This window comes from Triturus cristatus, chromosome 10, assembly GCF_964204655.1.
Source record: "Triturus cristatus chromosome 10, aTriCri1.1, whole genome shotgun sequence".
Taxonomy (NCBI): Eukaryota; Metazoa; Chordata; class Amphibia; order Caudata; family Salamandridae; genus Triturus; species Triturus cristatus.
The window spans coordinates 418939172-418956105 of record NC_140593.1 but is presented as its reverse complement, the minus strand read 5'-3'; the positions used below and the strand labels follow the sequence as shown (position 1 = coordinate 418956105).

The following is a 16934-nucleotide window of genomic DNA, read 5'->3' as shown; positions in this document are numbered from 1 at the left end:
ACTAGTGGATTTCCAGAACCCCAGAGCTAGTGCTAGAGTCAATGGGCTGTATGCTCCATAGTTGAACATGTGTAGAGGTATGAGACAGGGGTGCCCGCTGTCAACTCTCCTCTTTGCCCCAAGGCTGGAACAGCTGGCCAAACTTATTCGCGCCAACCCCTAAATAAAAGGGATCATGTTTAGCAAGCAAGACATAACATTTACTGTGTTTGCAGATTATGTCCTGCTATCCATAACAGACCCGGTGCACTCTCTACCTAAGGTTCTAGCAGACCTGGATGCATATCAAAAGGTTTCAGGGTTTAAAAACATTCTCACCAACTCGGAAATCCTTAATATCTTGGCACCCAAATCAATGACAGAGAAGTTACAGATGATGACATTGCTTTATTGGGTGATGACTAACACCTGCTGTCTGGGTTTTACCATAGCCCCCACCCTGATTAAAACCAAATACTTTCATAATCTTGCAGAATATTACTCCAAGAGCTTGAACTTGTGCGTGCCTCCAGCTGAAGTCTCAGGGACAAAAGACTTCACAACCAGCTCCCCCCTGAATTTCCTTGCTGGGATTTCTGTCTGCAGAAGCCTGCTTGTCGCTGGGAGCTGGAAGCGCGACTCAACGAGAATAAGTGTGTCAAAGTCGCAGCTGTTGCCGTCGCATCACCGGAGAAACGTGTCACCGCCACAGAGGTCGCCACCGCATCACCGGAAAAGTGTGTCGCAGGGCCTGTCACAGCTCCAAAGTTACAGAACTCGCCACACGGCCGCCAGGCGTGCACGCATCGTCTTCACGTCATCGCATCAAGGGCACCATCTTATCGCATTGCACCGGCTTGTCGCATCTCATCGAGGCGCCATCATGTCGCATTGTAACCGGAACGCAGTACGAGAATCAATGCATCACCTCCCCTCTGGTAAGGACCAAGACGCATCCCCTACTCTGTGCAAGCATTGAGGCACGACGCATCGTCTCCCCCAAAGTAAGGAACTGACACATCTCCCTCCCTGCAAACCTTTTGTTTATTTAACGTTATGCATCCAGGTACTTTTGTGAGAACTTTGTCGCATTTATCATCAACTTAAACTAAGTGACTTCTACCATCTTTAAGTCTATTTGAAGTACAGTATTGTGGATTTTTATCATTCATGGTCTTGTGTTAAGTCTATATAAAAAATACTTATTTTTATAAAACCTGTGTGGTGTCCATCTGTAGTGTTTTTACTGTATTATTGTATGTGTTCACAAATGCTTAACACACTGCCTCTGAGTTAAGCTTGTCTGCTCGTGCCAAGCTACCAAGGGGGTGAGCAGGGGTTATCCAGGAGTGTAATCCCCTTTCCCTGACAACAAGCAAGGGTCCCTATTTGGTCAAAGGTACCTACCTCTGCCAACTAGAGACCCCAGTTCTAACAGACTGGATTTAGAATGGTTGTAATTTGGATATGAATGTATCTCTACACAGGTACACAGGTGATTCTCCCCCCATATCTGGGGTTTTGTCTTCCCTATAATATCATATGGGTCACTCATCTTTCAAGAATACCACAAATACATAATTTTACTAGATTTGGATTATTATTTCCTACCTGACAGAAATACAACCGACAGGAAAGTAGGTGTTTTTGAAATGTATAAAACAAATTGTCCTCAGTCCTAGTAAGAAACCTCTCCCTGGGCTGGCAACTTTACTAATTTGTAAAGCAGTCAAATCCTGTGCACACGCGTTCGTGTTGCTTGGACAATCTGATGGAAAGTAGAAAGCCAAAAAAGTCCAGTCTCAATGCAAATGTTCTTTTTTAAGACTGAAAGTGATCCGGTTCAGAACGACTCGCCAGAGTGCAGCGTGGATCAGCATACTCGCTGAAGGTCTCGGGCCTTATCTTGGTGTCTTGACTCTTGAAACACACTCGTTTGAGGCATACAAGACACAGACATACCGCATTTGGATTATGCTGAAAAAATCTACATATATCGTATGAATTGAGAACTTTTAAACTTTCATAAGATTGACATTCCTGTGGAACAGGAGACGCATGTTTTTGGAAAGACCTAGCCGGGTCAGAATTATAACCGGATACTAGTCGTTGAACATTACAACTTGGATAATACAGCCCTGAAGAAGTTCTAGGGTTTTCACCCCAAAGACGCACGCAGGACACAAGGGTTCGCTCTCCTGTAATGGAATCTACAAGGAAGTTGGCACGGAAACTGCAAAGTACAAAGACAAAGTTTATTAACCCTTAAGGGTGGTCCTACAATCCATACAACACCCTTCAGTATTGCATAGAGTAGCACACAGAACTTGCGTACACGGTCCCCTTTTATACACAACAGAGGGGCTCATAAGTGGGTGGATACAACATGAGGCGAAAAACATTACCTTTTATGGACATTTTCGATACAGAATCAATATGTGGGCGGAGTTAACACATCTCTAAGCCCGCGAAAACATGGTCAAGCAAAGACTAACTGATAACAGATGTGATCAAGTCTGGGCATGCGCCAGACGGACAAAGGAGCTATTTATAGACTGTTACTAGGCAGATTGCAAGAGCAACTAACACGAAGATAGGACTCTTCTCGTGCTGAGCACGTGGAGACATGACAATACAAAATGGAGTCCAGACTTTAGTCAACATAACGGAAGAAACTCGGTCCTAAAGGGGAATTCATGTCTTTAGTGAATGCTTAATCACATCGTTGTTTCAATTTTCAACAGACGACCCTTTCAGCATTTACTGAAGACATCCGGTCTATTAGAATAATCATCGTATATGTCAATTTTCATCATTTCTTCTATTTCTTTAGTTAAATGTTTCTGATAAGTGACATTGGCAATAGCTTTCTTATCAGGAATACAGAATGACACACATAAGGAACAGAGTAAAGGACCACATTGGACACAAATGCAACAAGAAAACAGAACTGCTACGATAATACAGAGGCCAGTTAAGACCTTCCACCCCCAAGCAGTGATCAATGCCCAAAACCATCCAGAAAAGGTCCAAGTGCCGTTTTCTGTATGGATTTCAGCTGCAATTTTATGCAACCTGTTGATAGCATTATAGACTGACGACGTGTGGTCAGGGATAAACACACAACAACTACTTCCGATAATTTTACATGCTCCACCTCGGTCAGCTAACATAACATCTAACACCATACGATTCTGTAATGCAACAATTCTAGTAATTTGTAATTCTTCCGTAAGATTCCCAAGAGCAGCAGCGGCTTGATTTGTCACAGCCTCTACAACTCTTGTTAATCTTCGAACTTTCCTACTATTGAGGGCAGCTCCAACAAAGAAAAACAATCCTAGGTTAAAATCAATATACTGTTGCAAACTAGTATCAGTTTGGTCGACATCATCAATAGATAGAGTACGTTTATACCTATTCACAGTCACATTATTCAACAACTTCAAATCCTTATGATAAGATGCAGGTGCCAAGAATACAGGAGGTAATAGGAATGCTACATAACATACTCCAGACCAACCGGCTGGCAAACGATAATAACCTTGATTCCCACATACGAAATATGTATTATGGGATGCTAAGAAGGTACTATTATTCAACCCGTCAATGTTCAAGGTAGTGATACAGTCACTAACACCAACAGGAATATAACCCACACTCTGGACGCACAGGTCCGCTTGAGCTTGTGCCACTTGAATCACGAATCGGTCTTTCCCCACAGTGTCTCTAGTGTTTGTGAAAATATAGGGAATCCATTCATTGTCTGGTCGATACTCTTCCCATTCCCAAATTGTCCTATTCGCTTGTGGATAACCATCTTTATCTTGATGACATTCCCTATTAAGTCTGAAGAGTAATCGTCCCACTGTAGGTTTCCGTGTGGCAAAAAGCAAAGTGTACCATGCTCTACAAGAGCCATTATGAGAAAAAGGAAGAGGTATGAACGGAGTTCCTCCTTTCTTCTGGTGAGCTGGCATCATGCCACATATCCAACAGTTCGTAGCATTAGTGGCAACATGGGTATGATGCAACATCTGGATGAAAGTGTTATTCAAATAAAAATGGCGATGCTTCAATTCTTGATACGGAAGGGTATAAAAGTAGTGCTCCTCAGGCACTGGAGTAGTCAAAGCAAGCAACTCTCGAGTAAGGGTGGGCGTAGTTCGCGAAGTAGCACTTCGCGAAGCTACGCAAAGTGAAGTTCGCACTACGCGAGCTACGCGTAGCACTTCGCGAACTGCGAAGTAACATGTTCGCACTGTGCAAGATGTTGTTTTCAATGATTGCACAGTGCGGACAAGCAACCGGCACTGTGCAATCATTGAAAATGGCATCTTGCACAGTGCGAGCTGTAGTTTTCTGCTGCTCGAGTAGATTTTTTCTCGAGCTGCAGCTTTCTCAACGCGAACTGGTAGTTTCTCATCGCGAGCGGTCGCGAGCATACGCGACCCCTCGCAATGAGAAACCTGACCTTCTCGCGTTGGGAATCTCGCCGGGAGGTTTATTTTCCATGATCGCGAACAAGGAAAAAGTCTCGCCAGGATGTCATTTTGCTTGCTCGCGGTCGCCAACTTGACGTTGAGGACCGCGAGCAAGCAAAAAATGACCGCAGCACTACGCAACACTACGCTACGCGTGTTCGCACTGTGCTACGTGCAGTTCGCGTAGTGCGAAGTAGCGCGAACTTCGCAAACTACGCGAGCGTAGCGTAGTGCTTCGCCCAGGCCTACTCTCGAGCAGGAGTCACATCTTCAACAAACCATGTGGTTATCCCAACAATAACTACTGTAATAATAAAACCTGTTGCACAAAGAATTTTCTTTTTCTCCATTTTAGAATGAAAAATCAAAATCTTCCTGAAACTAAAGGGTTGTCAGAACTCTTCCCCTTAGGCAGCGGTTGATTTCTTCACCAGCGGGCCAAGACGGGTGTCGCTACACTAATGCAGGGCTGATCCCCCCCCCCTTGCCACATCGGCTCTCCGTTTCACTAACCTAAGGGCCGTTCTGACAACTTGTCCTGATACTGAAGAATTCACTTCCTTGGTCTGAGATGATATCGTCTTACTTCTGGAATCGTTTGGTCCGAGAAGAGCTCCTCGCTGTCGTTCGGTTCCACAACACGGCCTTTCTGGGTAGTCAGGATCTCCCGATGGTCGGTCAACACAGCAGGCTCCACCAATCCTAGCGGCACTTTCCGACAGTGCGTGGAATGGATCCAGTTCTTCCGATTGGAGACTCGCACCGCTGTTCTTGTCGCCAACAACACCTGCTCAGGACCCGACCACCTCGGCTCTAGACTGTTCGTCCTCTCGAACGCTTTTATTAGGACATAATCTCCAGGTTGAAGAGAATGGCCTTCACCAGTGGATCGGTCAGGGAGCGCTTCTCAAACCTGTTGATGAATAGAAACCAAATTATCAGTCAACTGTGCCAAGTAATCGCTCATCATTACACAAGGTATGTCATTTACTGGATTTGGCTTTGGTGTACCCCAAATATTCATTGGGCGTCCGAACACGATCTCGTATGGCGTGAGACCGGTTTGAGAATGCGGTATCGATCTGATTGACAGTAATGCCAGCGGTAAAGCATCTGGCCAAGTCAAAGAAGTCGAAGCTTGGATCTTCGCGATCTTAAGCTTCAAAGTGCCATTGTACTTCTCAACTAATCCCGCAGACTGAAGGTGAAACACTGCATGAAATTTCTGGGAAACTCCCAGTCCTTTCAGTACATACTTAATAACGTCTGCTATGAAATGGGGTCCATTATCACTCCACAACAGTCTGCAAACGCCGTATCGACGGAAAAACTCCTTCAATAGCATCTTGGCTGTAGTCATTGCAGTATTGTCTTTCGTAGGGTAGGCCTCAACCCATTTGCTGAAGGCACAAACGACTACTAGAACATACTTCAGATTGTTACAGCGCTCAAGCTGAATATAATCCATCTGCAATACCTCAAAAGGTGCAGTGGGCGTTACAAATCCTCCTGCTGGAGTTCGAGTACCCTTTCCTGGGTTATACCTCAAGCAAATCATACAGGTCTGCACTACCCTCTTTGCCGTGCTAGCAATCTCTGGATGCTCCCAAACTTGAGTAAGCAATTTTACAATTGCGGAAGCTCCAACATGTGCTAGCCCATGTGCCATCTGAACCATAGGTTGTACAAAAGCTGTGGGTAACTTCCATCTATCCATCTGCTTATTTCTCCAACAACCCTCATCATCCAATTCTCCATCATTAGACCATTGCTCCCGTTCTTTATCAGAAGCGGTCCTCTGTATTTCCAGCACTTCTCTCCTTGCATCGTGCCATCTTTCTACCTGCTACTTCACTACGTACATGGCAGTAGCACCAGGCTGCATCGCAGTCTCCCGTGCCACCCGGTCTGCCAAAGCATTCCCTTCTCCAACTTTATCAACCACTTTCTTATGGGCACTACATTTAATTATAGCAATCTTCTCTGGATATGTCAATGCAGTCAAAAGGTTGTGAACTAACTCTCCATGCATTATCTGTACTCCATGCGACGTTAGAAACCCTCTCTCCTTCCAGAGTAGGCCGAAATCATGCGCTACTCCGAAGGTATAGCGGCTATCTGTATAAACATTCACACACAATCCTGTACTGAGCTCACATGCTCGTGTTAATGCTATCAGTTCCGCTGCTTGAGCTGATTTCTGTGGTATGCGTGCTGTCTCCACTATTGTTTGCAGTGTGGTAATTGCATACGCTGCTGAAGTCGTACCATCTGGTAGCTTCAGGCATGATCCGTCCACCCACAACTCTCCATCTACATCTGGAAAGGGCGTATCCTGGAGATCAATACGACCCTTTGTCTGCTCTTCAGTCAGCAGAACACAATCGTGTGCTTTTCAAGCTTCAGACTGAGTTTCCGGGAACGGCAACAATGTGGCCGGATTTAACGTTACACATCTCTTTAACGTAATATGAGGAGCCAAAAGCGTCAACTCATATCCCGTTAAACGGGCACTGGTCAAATGCTGCGTTTTTGTCTGATTAAGCAGGGCATTAACAGCATGGGGAACTAATACCAACAGTTTGTGAGATAACACAATTCCCTCGCTTTGGCGTATTGACACAGCTGTCGCCGCAACCGAGCGAAAACAACCAGGCAATGCTCGGGCAACAGAATCAAGTACAGCCGAAAAATATGCACAAGGGCGCTGCTTGCCGCCGAGCATCTGCACTAAAACTGATAATGCACATCCATCTTTTTCATGCACATACAGCGAAAAGGGCTTTGTATAATCAGGGGTCCCTGAAGTACTGGGTATTTTAGACCCAGCGGTGCAGGGGCACACACCCTATGACTTCTGGGTTTCACCCTGTTCCGGACCTACAGAAACACAGAGTCTTCTGGGTGAAGTCAAAGAATCTTTTATTGGCTGCAGACCAATTACAGGTATCCTAGAAGTACAACAGCGTGTATGTTCTCAGGAGACTGCTGAAAATCATGGAAACGGACTTCATCTTAAATAGGCCTTTTTCGGCCTCAAGCATACATTCCTAGGTTTTATGATACGGCAATATACAAGGATATGTTACAAAGAAAAGGCAGAGTCATGATGACCATCCCACATTCCAGTTCGGCCAGCCCACAATGATTTACACAGTAAGGTTCAGATCCCACATTAGATGTAAACAGACCCCCCAATAAACGTGAGCATCTCCTGTTTTGGGAAACAAGTCATAAAGCAGGAACAAGCAGGTGTGGAAGAGATTAGCCAGGGGCTTGTGTAGGATGAAAGGGGGTTTTATGATGGACCAAACCCTGATGCTAATCACAGGTGGACGGAGGAAGGGGAGCTCGTGAGACCAGTTTGACCCGGGGCAGCAGGGCCAGCTGCCCAGGTCACAGAGAAGTCAGAGGGGAAGCCCATGTACTGTGCGGCCCGTATTTGCTCCATTATAGCCTATGTGAGGGCAATGACAAGATGGCCACTGCTTCCAAAATGGAACCCGCGTAGTGAAGCAAAATGACGTGTACACAGTGCATTCATAACTAAAACGATAAGTAAAGCACTCGTACATGCCGCATTTACCATTTGCGGTTCGCTAATACCAAGATAGACAGGGGTAGGGCCCTGTTCCCTACGCGGTCCCAGAGATTAAAGTACGACAGACCCTCCTTTTGCCCTTACATAGGCAATCACTATACTCATCTTAATCCGAGTCTAGGTCAATGTCCGCAAAGTCATCGAGATGTTGCTGTAGCATCATCCTATTACTTAGCTCGTCCCTCGATACAGGCTTCCTTACACATAAGGTAGCACAGAGGCCACACATCGCAGGAGCACACTGTATGCACAGACAGAACAGGAAAAGAATGGCTAAGATCGTTCCAATGACCATCAAAACTTTCCAACCCCAGGCAGATATCAGTTCCCAGAACCATCCCATCAGTGACCAATCTCCCTTATCCACGTGTATGGCTTCAGATATTTTATGGAGTTTGGAGATGGCTTGATACACCGTTGGAGCGTTATCTGGTATGAAAATGCAGCAACTGGATTGGATAACCTTGCATACCCCACCGCGGTCTGCAAGAATAACGTCTAGAACCATGCGGTTCTGCAGAGTCATAAGGCGATCCGCTTGGAGCTCAGCTGTCAGATTACTAAGGGCACCAGCCGTTACATTGACAGTGGATTCAACCACACGCGTCAGCTGTCTCAGGTTCCTACTATTGACCATAGGTCCCCAAAACGGCAGGAAACCCAAGAAGAAGTCTCCTGCTTCCTGACCGGCAGTGTCATCCTTACTTTTTACACCTCTCACAACTCTGGTCTTGTGATAATCAGAGGCGGCAGTGAATGTAGGCGGTAGCAGATTCGCAATATAACATGTGCCCGAGAAATCAGGGGGCAACCATGTATACGCTCGATCATTACAGATGAAATATGTGCCCTTGGCAGCTAGAAACGCAGGGGAGATCTGTGACGGGAAAGTGTACGTTTCAGTACAGTCACTTCTTCCCAGTTGAGCCCTAGGGTTCTGACCATTACCCTGTAAGCAGAACCGACCCATGTGGGGTACGACCCAGATTGGAGATGAGATTTGTCGCTGTCTTTCACCCAGACTAATACTATACCCCGTCGCGTTCCATCCTACATAAGGTCTCAGCTCTTCCTTGGGAATGGATGAATATGCATCAATATCCCTACTCATATCGGCAATTCCTTTCATCAAAGCCTTATTATTGGTGATAGGTCTGATGGAAAGCGGTTGGCGAGGGGAGTACGTATCTAGAGCATAGAGAAACATGGTCTGGAATGCCCATGACGATCCATTTGAACTATACGGCAGCACCAGGTAGGGAATACCCTTGTTAATGGTATGTGGCATTAACCCACAGACCCAGCAATTGGTCGTATTCATTACCAGTTGGTGCTGGTGCAGGAGTTGGATAAACGAGTTATTTACAAACTCCGATCGTCTGGTCTGTTCGTGCTCAGGCAAAGGGTGAAAAGAGTGAGAGGAGGCAGTAGAAAGAGGTGTAGGCTGTTCGGTAGGTGCAATGGGCCTTTGAGCAGAGGAAAACACAAGTCCTACAATAAACATCATGATACTACACAGTGTAAAAAGGCACAAAAAGACAAAACATTTACTTTTTACAATTCTACACATCCTGGCTTTAAAGTTCATTTCCTCAATCGGTCTCTCCATCTTAAAAAACTCCATCCTCTACTCGGGCCGCTCGCGGCGGATGAGTTTCTTCTGCTAAGGAGTACGCCTGTCAGTCCAGGGAAACGCCCTAGACCAACCAGAACCGTTGACCTAACGTCTTCGGCCTGTACCCCAAAGTCTTGGCACCGCGACCCTGCGGCAGAACCCGGATGGTGGTTCGAAAAACAAAAAATCAAGAAAGTCTTTCAGATGGGATAGTAAAAAATGTCAAAAAGGAAATAGTAAGGAAATCTTTATTTGTCCATGGGCCTAGGGGGCCTAGGTCTCAAATTATAACGGAGACGGCCAGGTGCTGTTTGGTCTCGGAACAAAAGTTCAGGCTCAGTGGTGTCTAGTCGATTTGATGGTGGCACAGCTTCCTGCAGAATATTGTCACTCTCTTGGTCTGAAGCTGTGTCTCTTAGGCGTGCGTCACTGAATGGTACAAAACGAGGTACAGTGTCTGTCTCGGAGTCGGCGATACCCTCCTTGACCCACTGGTCATATGGCAAAGGCAAGGGGACTATTTTGCAGTGGGTACCATGAATCCAGTGCTTCTTTCCTTTTACTCGCACTGCTGATCTCGTCGACAGAAGAACAAGATGAGGGCCGATCCAGCGAGGCTCGTCGTTGCCCTTACGCTGGAAATTCCGGACTAGGACCCACGAGCCAGGGTTGATAGGGTGTCCAGGAGGTTCAGAAGCTTGGGGAAGAGTATCATGTACCTGTTGGTGCAAAACACGCAGTTTAACAGTCAAATCATACAGGTAATCGAGCAGTACTGGATGCTCTATTTCACTGAACTTCGTAGGCCTTGGCACACCCCATACGTTGGCCGGGCGGCCAAAGACTACCTCATAAGGACTAAGTCCCACTCGTGAGTGTATCGTCATTCTGGTGGACAGGAGTGCTAAAGGCAGGGCATCAGGCCATTTAAGACCGGTGCTCGCCTGGACTTTGGCCAGCTTGAGCTTCAAGGCTCCATTGTAGCGTTCTACCAGTCCAGCTGATTGGGGGTGATTTGCAGCATGGAACTTCTGCTGGATACCTAATCCTTCACATACATTCTTCATCACTTTACCCACGAACTCACTTCCATTATCACACCACACCATTCTCGGCATTCCAAACCTGGGAAAGAACTCTTTCACAAGGGCTTTGGCTGTGGACAGGGCAGTGTTATCTTTCAGAGGATAAGCCTCTATCCATTTTGAGAAAGCACAAACAACCACTAGTACATATTTTAGGTTGTTGCATCTTTCCATGTGAATAAAGTCCAGCTGCAAAACTTCAAATGGACATGATGGGGGTGCAAAGTGACCGGCTGGAGTTGGGGTTCCCCTACCAGGGTTGTACTTCAAGCATACCATGCAATTCTTGACCACATTCTCTGCACACTTGGGAATCCCAGCATTCTGCCATACTGGAGCCAACAATTTACAGATACCTTTCGTACTGATGTGTGCCATTCCATGTGCCATAGTAACCACTGGAAGCACATATGCGTCAGGCAACAACCATCGTCTATGTTCTGTCAGATCAATCCAACAACCATTCTCATCCAACTTACCCATACTCTCTCTCCACTTGCTTAACTCTTCCTCTGTGGCTTCAGCCTGAAGCGACCTCACACTCTCTATTGTGTTCTCACACATTCCCACATCATTAACCCATCTTGCGGGGCCTGCAACATACATTCTAGTCTTCACATTCTGTGCTGTTTCTTTCGCGGTCTCATCAGCAAACGCATTCCCACGACCAACATCATCTGTGACTTTCCTGTGCGCACTGCATTTCATGATCGCAACTTGCAACGGTAGGGTCAGTGACTCAAGGAGATCATTCACCAGCTTGCCATTCTGAATTTTAGCTCCATGTGATTTCAGGAACCCACGCTCTTTCCACAATCGCCCAAAATTGTGAGCCACGCCAAAGGCGTACTGGCTATCCGTATATATATTCACTCTCATTCCTTCAGACAACACGCATGCTCTCGTGAGGGCGATTAATTCTGCTGCTTGGGCCGAATTATGTGGCACTCGTGCAGTTTCCACAACCGTATGTAAAGTCGTGATAGCATATGCAGCAGTCGTGTCACCATTAGGGAGCTTAAAACACGAGCCATCTACCCATAAAGTACCATCACACTCAGTCAGGGGAGTATCTTTCAAATCTACCCTCCCTTTCGTCTCTTCTTCCGTTCTGAACAGACAGTCATGCTGCTCAATCTCATCTGAGTCTGCTGGAATCGGCAATAGCGTAGCTGGATTCAGCGTATTGCATCTCTTTATGTGTATGTGATTCGCTAACAGTGTAAGCTCGTAGCCCGATAATCGTGAACATTGGTTGGGACCTACAGGGACACGTGGTTGATAATACCCGTTCATTTGCTGATTGTTCTGAAACTGTTGGGGTTGGTGATAGACACCTTGGGGTTGCCTATAATTATTCTGACCTCCACGTGGTGGATAGGCCTGCTGTAAAAGGACCTTTGTCTTTAATTCCTTCGTTTTCTTCTCTGTCCTATCTTTCTCGTCTTTATCTCTATTTTCATAATACTGTGCAGTAGCCAGTATTTGCGCTGAAGAGGAAACAGCCCAAGAACTCTCTGAGTCTTTTAACTTTGTACACAGGTCAGGAAGTAAATTCTGCACAAACTTATCCACAAATAACCGTTGGCCACCCTCAGTACTCATATCCTGCCCACTGTGGTCAATAAACGTTTCCTCAAACCTAGTGAAGAAGTCTGACACTGTCTCATCCTTTTTCTGCTTGCATGCAGATAACTTGTCCCAATTTACGCGCATTGCAGGCATTAGTGTCTTCATATACGTGATGATTCTACCAGGGAGTTCAGCTACTAAAGGCTCTGGTTTCGCGCCACCAGTTTGTCTTGCGTCAGCAGCAAGAATGTTAGCCCATGTATCTCCCAGTTCTGCATCATGATCCACATTACGGATTGACCCCCATAGGGGCTGTGGAACAACATTACCAAACAACATGTCTATGTCGGCCAGATTCATAACGCATGATCCTGCCGTCTGTGACAACTCTTTATAATAACCTGCTGGGTTTTTACGGGGATCAGGTAAAGACTGCTTAAGCGCTAACACCTCCAAGCGCTTCCATGGAACATGCACCCAAACACGCTGGAAATGTGCTGCCACAGCGGGGTTACCACCGACAGCTGCAACCGCTTCCTTCCATACCGGGGGAACTTCTCTCATGGGGTATTGTCGCGCCTTTACCTTTTTCCCCACAAGGACATCTTGTTCGAACAATGACTGTTGACAATCATCATTCCTGAAGGACAATACAACCGCAACTGCTTTATCTATATCGCGGTCCACAATTATACCAGTTCCAAAATCAAACCTTACTCTACACAATTCCTGCGGCCTAGGATTTCTACCACTATCCTCCAATTCTTCACAGAGAATTTCGCACATTTTCTCAAACACATATCTCTGTTTTGGGGCATCCCACTGATGGAAAACGCTGACAACTGATTCCACATCATACAATGAAGGGAAAACAATCCATCTGCGCGCCATACTATCTATTACCTTCTTCTCATCAGGGGTAGGCAACTGACTACGCAATTGCTTACGCTGCAAACCAGGAGTCGCACCAGACAACTCAAAGAGAGGCGACATTAATGAAGTAACCACATTAGCTAAACGATGTCGCGCTGAAGGAGAAGCTGAGGCGGAAACAGGGGGAAAAACAGAGGGAAGAAAAGAGGACGTAGAAACAGGTACTGGAGTGGTGCAAGAAAAAGTGTTGGGGGAGGCAGCTGCTGAATTAGACAAAGTCGCAGGAAGTGCGGGGGCAGTTGGAAGCACAACTGGCGGCCCTTGAAAGGGTTGCGCTACAGGGATAAGAGCCGGCTGCAGAGCAGCCGGCAGTTGCGGCAAAGCTTGCAGTATATTAACTGGAGGTGGCATATTCACAAGCTGAGGAGGCGCCGTGGCATTCTGCGCATACGGGGGTGGCGAACTCAACAAATGTGACATCAGGGGATCTTTCTCCTTGTCTTCGGACTCATTCTGCTTAGAGTGTGGTAATGCCGGGTAACATTTGTCAATCCCTAACTTACGCTGCCTGTGCAATTGCTCATTCATCGTCTCCTCCTCATTATCTTTAAATTGTACAGCTGCTTGCATTACTGACATACCTCTCTCTCTTTTATTCTTTTTCGCTAGCTTAATTTCTTTCTGTTTAGCTTCCTTTCGCCATAAGCGGAAAGAGTCAAACATCGCCGGCCGGGCTTTCTTTTTGAACAATTTAATTTCCAAATTATCTAAAATATCGGTATCGAAACTACCATTTTGGGGCCATTTTAAAACACCGTCTTTCCTGGTGTAGTGGATCCATACTTCGTTATATGCAATAGGGCCTACGCCATGTTTTACATAGAGCTCATAAGTTGGAGTTCCAACCGGAGGAACCGGACATGATTCCTCTAACTGGAAATCTTTCCCACAACCCAAACAGAATAATCTACCAAATATTCCAGAACCAGGCATCTTCGTTCACTAGTCTAGATCCAAACGTCAAAGGATTATCGATTACGATAGTCTCGTGAATACACGAGTCCTCTGGCTTTGGGGTTTGCAAACACCAAATCACCAATTACCAAATCAAACCAAACGATCCCGAGGGATGCCAAAACAAATGGGAGACGCTCCACTTATACTTAACTGAATATTGCTGATCGATGACGTCACCAGAAGACTCTCTCGATTGTTTCGCTCTCTCAAACTCGTCAAGGGTCCAAAACAGGTCGATTAATCAGGGCAGCAGTCCTTCGTAGCTGTCGGGACGCGGAGAACCTCGCAGAAAAGACTTTCGGACCACGTCGACATGCAGGGGTCGATGAAGTGGCGGCCTTCCTCCGGAATTTCCACACGAAGCTCCTCACGAACCTCTGGCTTGGACTGGTACCGCTGAAATCGTCCCGAGTTGGGCGCCAAACTGAAGTACTGGGTATTTTAGACCCAGCGGTGCAGGGGCACACACCCTATGACTTCTGGGTTTCACCCTGTTCCGGACCTACAGAAACACAGAGTCTTCTGGGTGAAGTCAAAGAATCTTTTATTGGCTGCAGACCAATTACAGGTATCCTAGAAGTACAACCGCGTGTATGTTCTCAGGAGACTGCTGAAAATCATGGAAACGGACTTCATCTTAAATAGGCCTTTTTCGGCCTCAAGCATACATTCCTAGGTTTTATGATACGGCAATATACAAGGATATGTTACAAAGAAAAGGCCATGATGACCATCCCACATTCCAGTTCGGCCAGCCCACAATGATTTACACAGTAAGGTTCAGATCCCACATTAGATGTAAACAGACCCCCCAATAAACGTGAGCATCTCCTGTTTTGGGAAACAAGTCATAAAGCAGGAACAAGCAGGTGTGGAAGAGATTAGCCAGGGGCTTGTGTAGGATGAAAGGGGGTTTTATGATGGATCAAACCCTGATGCTAATCACAGGTGGACGGAGGAAGGGGAGCTCGTGAGACCAGTTTGACCCGGGGCAGCAGGGCCAGCTGCCCAGGTCACAGAGAAGTCAGAGGGGAAGCCCATGTACTGTGAGGCCCGTATTTGCTCCATTATAGCCTATGTGAGGGCAATGACAAGATGGCCACTGCTTCCAAAATGGAACCCGCGTAGTGAAGCAAAATGACGTGTACACAGTGCATTCATAACTAAAACGATAAGTAAAGCACTCGTACATGCCGCATTTACCATTTGCGGTTCGCTAATACCAAGATAGACAGGGGTAGGGCCCTGTTCCCTACGCGGTCCCAGAGATTAAAGTACGACATCCCTAACACTGGTGCTGAACAAAGGGCCTGTCGCAATTGCTGGAAGGCAATTTCACACTCATTTGACCAGGGAAGCGGAATAGGTGTGTCTTTTGTCAAAAGGGCTAATAATGGCTTGGCTATGTGTGAAAATCCTAATATCCATTGCCTACAAAAAGATCTGGTGTGAGTGCACGCCCCTCCTTAGACAAAAGGTGACCCAAATAAGTCACCTTTGGTCTACAGAATTGCAATTTCTTCCTCGACACTTTGTGATTGTGAGATGCCAAAAAGGAAAGCAAGGATAACGTACTCTTCTCACACAGCTCAGGAGTGTCAGCCGCCAACAAGATGTCATCGACATATTGTATAAGAGCGACACCCTCGGGCAGAACAAAGGAATCCAATTGCCTTTTCAATGCTTGACTGTAAATGCTAGGGCTTTCTGTGTAGCCCTGAGGAACTCTACAAAATCGATAAGACCTATTATTCAGAGTGAAACCAAAAAGGTATCGGCTATCAGGATGAATAGGGATCGAAAAGAAGGCATTTTTCAAATCAATAACTGAAAACGTGGTCGCCGTTGCCGGGACCAAAGTGAGCAACGTCGTGATATCAGAAACCACTGGATACTGAGGTATCACGATCTTGTTCACTTCCCTCAAATCAATGATAAACCGATAAACTTTGGCATCCGTATCTTTTTTCAAGATGGGTAAAATAGGACTGTTGCAGACGTTGTAGGGAACTTCCTCCACTACTCCCACCTTCAAATCCTGCACAATCTGTATAAGGGCCTCCTCCCCCTCCTGGGAAATACGATACTGAGGGAGGCATGGTAACACCGCCCCCTCCTGGACACTAATATGGACAGGCGGAATCACCATCTGTCCCACATCAGTATCCGAAGTGTCCCACAAAGTACGAGGGAGAGAAGCTAACACAGTATCCTCTGCAACCACACACATCCGTTCTGTCAGAGGGTGATTATCGTTTAATATCACACGTACTCCAGCGGGGGAGCAGCGGATCGTAGCTCTGAAGTGCTTGAGCATATCAAGACCCATAATATTGTCAGGCGTGTTCGGGGCAAGCAAAAACGGACAGGGTGCAGAAAAGGGATCAACATGGAATGCAAGGGGTCGAGAAAGAGGGCTTCGAGAGAGTGTACCATCAAACCCTACCGATGTAACCATTAAGCCAGATGGGGGAGCCCTCGGAACCAATTGTTTGGACAGCGCACTACGAGTCGCTCCTGTATCAACTAGGAACCGATCAGTAGAACCCAAAACCTTCGCTGAGACATAAGGACCCTTCTGATCAACCGGCACTTCAACTGATTCTAACCCCCATCCAACGCATTCCTATGCATGCTGCGAATCATGGTACCCAGAGCGGTCAGTCCCTGACACTTGATACTGGTGCTGTCGATCAAATACATTAGGT

At 46.4% G+C, this 16934-nt stretch overlaps 1 long non-coding RNA gene across 1 annotated transcript in view; it reads right to left on the bottom strand.

Annotated features, from left to right (window-relative positions):
- Positions 1-7368: 7368 nt before the first annotated feature.
- The window catches only part of LOC146789545 (uncharacterized), a 153944-nt gene continuing 144378 nt past the window's right edge, over positions 7369-16934 (bottom strand). The window contains exon 2 of the long non-coding RNA XR_014969818.1: positions 7369-10398. This is a non-coding gene — a long non-coding RNA (uncharacterized LOC146789545). The remainder of the gene's footprint in view (positions 10399-16934) is intronic.